This window comes from Ranitomeya imitator, chromosome 3, assembly GCF_032444005.1.
Source record: "Ranitomeya imitator isolate aRanImi1 chromosome 3, aRanImi1.pri, whole genome shotgun sequence".
Taxonomy (NCBI): Eukaryota; Metazoa; Chordata; class Amphibia; order Anura; family Dendrobatidae; genus Ranitomeya; species Ranitomeya imitator.
The window spans coordinates 268,491,012-268,500,360 of NC_091284.1; positions in this window are offsets into that span (position 1 = coordinate 268,491,012).

Here is a 9,349-nt window from a genome sequence, read left to right on the forward strand (position 1 = left end):
GACCAGGGCAGAATGATGAGAGTTACATTTAAGTTATAAAAGAGACAGCAGGCGATGGCTGATGGGACTATTACTCCCATTAGCCTACCTCTGCTGCTGCTAATAACAGTGACAGCAGGAGTGGCGGATGGGAGTATTCATCTTCCGCTCCTGCGCTGTAAATAACTATGGTAATTAAAAAAAAAAACTAGGGTTCCCCCCTAGTTTTGATAATCGGCGAGACAAAACTCACAGCTCGGGGCTGCAACCCTCAGCTGTCAGCTTCAGAAAGGTTGGATTTCAGGAATAAATGAAACAAATAAAAAAGCAAACAACAACCACAAGACGGATTTCATCAACTAAGGCATCTTTTTATTCAGTATCACGGCGCCGACCTGACACTGTGTGTAGGTTACTGTACAAAATCCTGCTGACAGGTTCCCTTTAACCCCTTCCCGACCTTTGACGCATACGCTGCGTCATGAAAGTCGGTGCCATTCCGACCCATGACGCAGCATATGCGCCATGGAAAGATCGCGTCCCTGCAGATCGGGTGAAAGTGTTAACTCCCATTTCACCCGGCCTGCAGGGACAGGGGGAGTGGTAGTTTAGCCCAGGGGGGGTGGCTTCACCCCCTCGTGGCTACGATCGCTCTGATTGGCTGTTGAAAGTGAAACTGCCAATCAGAGCGATTTGTAATATTTCACCTAAAAAAATGGTGAAATATTACAATCCAGCCATGGCCGATGCTGCAATATCATCGGCCATGGCTGGACACACTAATATGCACCCACTCCATTCCTCCGATCGCCCCCCCAGCCCCCCGATCTGCGGTCTGCTCCCCTCGGTCCTGTGCTCCGCTCCCCCGTCCTCCTGCCCGCTCCCCCCGTGCTCCAATCACACCCCCCGTGCTCCAATCAAACCCCCCGCACTCCGATCCCCCCCCCCCGCACAGCGATCCCCCCCCCCCGCACAGCGATTCCCCCCCCGTGCTCCGATCCACCCGCCCGCACAGCGACCCCCCACTCCGTGCTCCAATCCACCCCCCGTGTTCCGGTCCACCCCCCCGTGCCCTGATCTCCCCCCCTTATACTTACCTGGCCTCCCGGGGACCGTCCGTCTTCTTTCCTGGGCGCCGCCATCTTCCAAAATGGCGGGCGCATGTGCAGTGCGCCCGCCGAATCTGCCAGATTCTTTCCAGAGTGAATTTTGATCACTGAGATAGGTTATATCTCAGTGATCAAAAAAAAAAAAAAAAAAGTAAATGACCCCCCCCCCCCTTTGTCACCCCCATAGGTAGGGACAATTAAAAAAATATATATATTTTTTTTTCCACTAAGGTTGGGGTAAGAACTAGGGTTAGGGGTAGGGTTAGGGTTAGGGGTAGGGTTAGGGGTAGGGTTAGGGGTAGGGTTAGGGGTAGGGTTAGGGTTTCGGTATGTGCACACGTATTCTGTTCCTCTGCGGATTCTTCCGCTGCGGATTTCATAAATCCGCAGTGCTAAACCGCTACGGATTTATGGCGGATTTACCATGTTTTTTCTGCGCATTTCAATGCGGTTTTACAACAGCGATTTTCTATTTGAGCAGTTGTAAAACCGCTGCGGAATCCGCAGAAAGAAATGACATGCTGCGGAATGTAAACCGCTGTGTTTCCGTGCAGTTTTTCCGCAGCATGTGTACAGCGATTTTTGTTTCCCATAGGTTTGCATTGAACTGTAAACTCATGGGAAACTGCTGCGGATCCGCAGCGTTTTCCGCAGCGTGTGCACATACCTTTAGAATTAGGCTATGTGCACACGGTGCGGATTGGCCGCTGCGGATCCGCAGCAGAGTTCCATCAGGTTTACAGTACCATGTAAACATATGGAAAGCCAAATCCGCTGTGCCCATGGTGCGGAAAATACCGCGCGGGAACGCTGCGTTGTATTTTCCGCAGCATGTCAATTCTTTGTGCGGATTCCGCAGCGTTTTACACCTGTTCCTCAATAGGAATCCGCAGGTGAAATCCGGACAAAAAACACTGGAAATCCGCGGTAAATCCGCAGGTAAAACGCAGTGCCTTTTACCCACGGATTTTTCAAAAATGGTGCTGAAAAATCTCATACGAATCCGCAACGTTGGCACATAGCCTTAGGGCTAGGGTTGGGTTGGAATTAGGGTTGTGGTTAGGGTTAGGGGTGTGTTGGGGTTACGGGTGTGTTGGGGTTAGGGTTGTGATTAGGGTTACGGCTACAGTTGGGATAAGGGTTAGGGGTGTGTTGGAGTTAGAATTGAGGGGTTTCCACTGTTTAGGCACATCAGGGGGTCTCCAAACGCAACATGGCGCCACCATTAATTCCAGCCAATCTTGTATTCAAAAAGTCAAATGGTGCTCCCTCACTTCCGAGCCCCGACGTGCACCCAAACAGTGGTTTACCCCAACATATGGGGTACCAGCATACTCAGGACAAACTGCGCAACAATTACTGGGGTCCAATTTCTCCTGTTACCCTTGTGAAAATAAAGAAATGCTTGCTAAAACATCATTTTTGAGGAAAGAAAAATGATTTTTTATTTTCACGGCTCTGCGTTGTGAACGTCTGTGAAGCACTTGGGGGTTCAAAGTGCTCACCACATATCTAGATAAGTTCCTTGGGGGGTCTAGTTTCTAAAATGGGGTCACTTGTGGGGGGTTTCTACTGTTTAGGCACATCAGGGGCTCTGCAAACGCAACGTGACGCCCGCAGAGCATTCCATCAAAGTCTGCATTTCAAAACGTTACTACTTCAATTCCGAGCCCCGGCATGTGCCCAAACAGTAGTTTACCCCCACATATGGGGTATCACCGTACTCAGGAGAAACTGGACAACAAATATTGGGGTCAAATTTCTCCTGTTACCCTTGGGAAAATTAAAAAATTCTGGGCTAAATTATTATTTTTGAGGAAAGAAAACGTATTTATTATTTTCACGGCTCTGCATTATAAACTTCTATGAAGCACTTGGGGGTTCAAAGTGCTCACCACACATCTAGATAAGTTCCTTTCGGGGTCTAGTTTCCAAAATGGGGTCACTTGTGGGGGGTTTCTACTGTTAAGCCACATCAGGGGCTCTGCAAACGCAACGTGACGCCCACAGAGCATTCCATCAAAGTCTGCATTTCAAAATGTCACTACTTCACTTCCGAGCCCCGGCATGTGCCCAAACAGTGGTTTACCCCCACATATGGGGTATCAGCGTACTCAGGAGAAACTGGACAACAACTTTTGGGGTCAAATTTCTCCTGTTACCCTTTGTAAAATAAAAAATTGCAGGCTAAAAGATCATTTTTGAGAAAATAATTTTTTATTTTATTTTCATGGCTCTGCGTTATAAACTTCTGTGAAGCACTTGGGGGTTCAAAGTCCTCACCACACATCTAGATTAGTTCCTTTGGGGGTCTAGTTTCCAAAATGGGGTCATTTCTGGGGGATCTCCAATGTTTAGGCACACAGGGGCTCTCCAAACGTGACATGGTGTCCGCTAATGATTGGAGCTAATTTTCCATTTAAAAAGCCAAATGGCGTGCCATCCCTTCCGAGCCCTGCCGTGCGCCCAAACAGTGGTTTACCCCCACATATGGGGTATCAGCGTACTCAGGACAAACTGGACAACAATATTTGGGGTCCAATTTCTCCTATTATCCTTGGCAAAATAGGAAATTCCAGGCTAAAAAATCATTTTTGAGGAAAGAAAAATTATTTTTTATTTTCATGGCTCTGCGTTATAAACTTCTGTGAAGCACCTGGGGGTTTAAAGTGCTCAATATGCATCTAGATAAGTTCCTTGGGGGGTCTAGTTTCCAAAATGGGGTCACTTGTGGGGGAGCTCCAATGCATAGGCACACAGGGGCTCTCCAAATGCGACATGGTGTCCGCTAACAATTGGAGCTAATTTTCCATTCAAAAAGTCAAATGGCGCGCCTTCCCTTCCGAGCCCTGCCGTGTGCCCAAACAGTGGTTTACCCCCACATATGAGGTATCGGCGTACTCGGGAGAAATTGCCCAACAAATTTTATGATCCATTTTATCCTACTGCCCATGTGAAAATGAAAAAATTGAGGCGAAAAGAATTTTTTTGTGAAAAAAAAGTACTTTTTCATATTTACAGATCAATTTGTGAAGCACCTGAGGGTTTACAGTGCTCACTAGGCATCTAAATAAGTTCCTTGGGGGGTCTAGTTTCCAAAATGGGGTCACTTGTGGGGGAGCGCCAATGTTTAGGCACACAGGAGCTCTCCAAACGTGACATGGTGTCCGCTAACGATGGAAATAATTTTTCATTCAAAAAGTCAAATGGCGCTCCTTCCCTTCCGAGCCTTACCATGTGCCCAAACAGTGGTTTACCCCCACATATGAGGTATCGGCGTACTCAGGAGAAATTGCCCAACACATTTTAGGATCCATTTTATCCTGTTGCCCATGTGAAAATGAAAAAATTGAGGCTAAAAGAATTTTTTTGTGAAAAAAAAGTACTTTTTCATTTTTACGGATCAATTTGTGAAGCACCTGGGGGTTCAAAGTGCTCACTATGCATCTAGATAAGTTCCTTGGGGCGTCTAGTTTCCAAAATGGGGTCACTTGTGGGGGAGCGCCAATGTTTAGGCACACGGGGGCTCTCCAAACGTGACATGGTGTCCGCTAAAGAGTGGAGCCAATTTTTGATTCAAAAAGTCAAATGGCGCTCCTTCCCTTCCAAGCCCTGCCGTGCGCCCAAACAGTGGTTTACCCCCACATATGAGGTATCAGCGTACTCAGGACAAATTGCACAAAAACTTTCGTGGTTCAGTTTCTCCTTTTACCATTGGGAAAATAAAAAAATTGTTGCTAAAAGATAATTTTTGTGACTAAAAAGTTAAATGTTCATTTTTTCCTTCCATGTTGCTTCTGCTGCTGTGAAGCACCTGAAGGGTTAATAAAATTCTTGAATGTGGTTTTGAGTACCTTGAGGGGTGCAGTTTTTAGAATGGTGTCACTTTTGGGTATTTTCAGCCATATAGACCCCTCAAACTGACTTCAAATGTGAGGTGGTCCCTAAAAAAAATGGTTTTGTAAATTTCGTTGTAAAAATGACAAATCGCTGGTCAAATTTTAACCCTTATAACTTCCTAACAAAAAAAATTTTGTTTCCAAAATTGTGCTGATGTAAAGTAAACATGTGGGAAATGTTATTTATTAACTATTTTGTGTCACATATCTCTCTGGTTTAACAGAATAAAAATTCAAAATGTGAAAATTGCGAAATTTTCAAAATTTTCGCCAAATTTCCGTTTTTATCACAAATAAACGCAGAATTTATTGACCTAAATTTACCACTAACATGAAGCCCAATATGTCACGAAAAAACAATCTCAGAACCGCTAGGATCCGTTGAAGCGTTCCTGAGTTATTACCTCATAAAGGGACACTGGTCAGAATTGCAAAAAACGGCAAGGTCTTTAAGGTCAAAATAGGCTGGGTCATGAAGGGGTTAAACAGTGTTTTCTTGTCTTCTATATAGGCATATGGCCAGTTGGACATTATATGTTGCATCTTTCAGTGAATTTTGATACCTACTATTGAAAGGGGTGGTCTGGCACCTAAAATGTATTTTTTTCATATTTATCATTACACCCTAACAACTTTTGTAGTTTGACTTATTGTACAATACTCAACACTTTTCCCTATCTGTCACCCGCTGAACAAATTTAACCTATTACTATGGGCATACAGGTAAAAGAATGGTTAAACCAGTCTTATCTGTATGCCTCACAGCTGCGGTCTAGATGTTGAAAATCAGTTTTATTGTTATACACTGCTGAAAAAATATAAAGCTAACACTTAAACAACAGAAGATATTTCCAAGTAAATCAAACTTCTGTGAAATCAAACTGTCCACTTAGGAAGCAACACTGTTTTACAATCAATTTCACATGCTGTTATGCAAATGGAATAGACAACACATGGAAATTATTGGCAATTATCAAGACACACTCAATAAAGGAGTGGTTCTGCAGGTGGGGACCACAGACCTCATCTCAGTACCAATGGTTTCTGGCTGATGTTTTGGTCACTTTTGAATGTTGGTTGTGCTTTCACACTCGTGGTAGCAGGAGACAGACTCTACAACCCACACAAGTGGCTCAGGTAGTGCAGCTCATCCAGGATGGCACATCAATGTGAGCTGTGACAAGGTTTGCTGTGTCTGTCAGCGTAGTGTTCAGAGGCTGAATGCGCTACCAGAAGACAGGCCAGTACACCAGGAGACAGGCCAGTACACCAGGAGACGTGGAGGGGACCGTAGGAGGGAAACAACCCAGCAGCAGGACCAGTACCTCAGCCTTTGTGCAAGGAGGAGCAGGAGGAGCACTGCCAGAGACCTGCAAAATGACCTCCAGCAGGCCTCAAATATGCATGTGTCTGCACAAACGGTTAGAAACCGACTTCATGAGGATGGTCTGAGTGCCTGACATCCACAGATGAGGGTTCTGCTTACAGCCCAACACCGTGCAGGATGCTTGGCATTTGCCACAGAACACCAGGATAGGCAAATTCACCACTGGCACCCTGTGCTCTTCACAGATGAAAGCAGGTTCACACTGCGCACATGTGACAGACGTGACAGAGTCTGGAGACGCCGTGGAGAGCGACTTGCTGCCTGCAACATCCTTCAGCATGATCAGTTTGGCAGTGGGTCAGTAATGGTGTGGGGTGGCATTTCTTTGGAGGGCCACACAGCCCTCCATGTGCTTGCCAAAGGTAGCCAGGATTCGCAAATTCGCCACTGGCACCGTGTGCTCTTCACAGATGAAAGCAGGTTCACACTGAGCACAAGCAACAGACGTGACAGAGTCTGGAGAGGCAGACAATGGACAATGCCAGACCTCGTGTCAGCAGTTCCTGCAAGATGAAGGCATTGAAGCTGTGGACTGGCCCACCCGTTCCCCAGACTTGCATCCGATTGAACACATCTGGGACATCATGTGTCGCACCATCCACCAACGTCACATTGTACCACAGACAGTCCAGGAGTTGGCGGATGCTTTAGTCCAGGTCTAGGAGGAGATCACTCAGAAGACCATCCGCCGCCTCAATCGGACCAGGCCCAGTCATTGTAGGGAGGTCATACAGGCACGTGGAGGCCACACACTACTGAGCATCATTTCCTTGTCTTGAGGCATTTCCACTGAAGTTGGATCAGCCTGTAACTTCATTTTCCACTTTGATTTTGAGCGTCATTCCGACTCCAGACCTCCGTGGGATATTAGTTGTGATTTACGTTGATCATTTTTAGGTTTTATTGTTCACAACACATTCCACTATGTAATGAATAAGGATTTGCAACTGGAATATTTCATTCAGTGATATCTAGGATGTGGGATTTTAGTCTTCCCTTTATTTTTTTGAGCAGTGTATATTAATGATTTCTTCCAGGCTTCAGAGAATGAGGTGTCTAGAAGAAATCCCTGCCTCTTCTCTTCATTACAATGGCATTCTCCTCCATAGCATGTCACAATGACCTGTGATGAGCAGTTGCAGTGCTGGAAGCCTGGCATGCACCGTCCACTCTCATGAACTTTATCTGCTCATCTGTGAGCAGTCTTCATCAATCTTCTGCGCAAGCAAGTCAATGCGCAGTGGGCAGTAGCCATGAATGATCTTCTGCTTCATCACACCCTGGAACTTAACAGAAAATTGTGGGTCCTGGCTGGGTGTTAGTGTTGTGAGGGTCTTGTGCCCATGCAGGCCACCAGTAGCCAGTGGTATTGACTAGCCAGGACCATGAGCTCCACAGATTAGTGAAGGAGACTTCCTTTCAAACATGGGGCCTTTACTGAACTTGATAAGGGTTATGTATAAGGGTTAGTGGGTATAAAGTCTTATGGACGTTTCTATCACAGTGTAATGCATTTTCACACAGAAAAATGATCCTTCCACTGTAGTCTACTACAGGACCAATGAAGCACACTATTTTGCCCTACTGTGTCACAGTCTAGCTTATCGCCACAGTCCTGATCTCTACCTGCTCAGCGGTTCCGTGTCTTATCACTTTGTACACCCTGGACCACCCCATAGTCCCCAGCAACTCAGTCCTGTTTAGGTCTGTTACCGTTTAGCAAACTCAGGGTTTTTTGTAGAACGTTGTCTTATTCAAGGACCCCTTTAAGGTGGAAGGCCAGTCTGTCTCTTCTGTAAGTTTCAGGTCACTCTACTTCCTTATCCCTTTGCCTCCTTTGCTGTAGTTCACCCAAACGCCAGCACTGCTCACAGACAGACACCTCCTAGTGCTACTTAAATTTGTCTCTCTCTGACTATCAGGAAACAGTCACTTGCCCTAATACTAAGCACTCCCCCTGTGGGCTAGTTCCAACATTAACTCGCTCTGACCCTGCAGTCTGTTGCTGGGCATTATACATTACTAATATTACCTATAACACTACTAATATCACGCGACTGGTGTCTCCAGGGATAGGAGTGCGACAGTCATTGTCCACACTTCTTACACTTGAGTTAAACAATCCAAACTGCAAATGTCTTGGCACCAGACACCACAGGACACCTTCCAAGTTATTATGGAGGCCATGCTTTGGTGGCATCAGAGAAAGCTATTTTCTTACAACTGCTTGGTCTGTATACCGATCTAAAAAACTAAAATCTGCTCCACTCTCCTTGTATTAACTTGTGTGAAGCTGAATTTAGATGAAATATATATTTTTTTAAATGCAGCACTTACTATTAAGCAGACCTGCTTTACAGTGAGCATGCAAAAAAGTTATATACAGGACATGGAGTGACAGGTATACATGGCAGCACATAGTGGCATCTGATTTATCATGGTATTGAAGAGAGTGAAAAACAGCTGGTGCTGTCTGTGGCAGTAATGGGACAGTGACATCTTTATTGTTACCCAAACAGCTCTAAATTATTCTGAAATATTCTTGGCCTCAGGGAATCTGTTTATACAGTTGTTTTGGAGGAACTCGGAATATACTGACAATGACAGAGGATTCCCTTAAATTAAAGTGTATTTGTCAGAAAATGATATTAGTCTCCAATGTTTAAATCATTTCTTGATATTTCAAAAGTAAAAACAATAACATACAATGAAAAAAATCTAAATTCTATGATTTAAATGTCTTTATTAAACTTTTTATTGTTTGCAAGAAAAAAATCCTGTTACTTTAGTTTGAATGAAGACTCTGAAGACAAGAATGTGCTATAAACTCTCCAAGGTCTGTAATAAACTGTCCAATCCTTCCTTGGACACAGTCACAGAATGTTTATTCATCTGTTTGCCCTACCCTCAGACTTTGCCATCTGGTATCTGCATTTAGGGTGAGATACAATGAATCATCTGGTAGGGCAATCAGT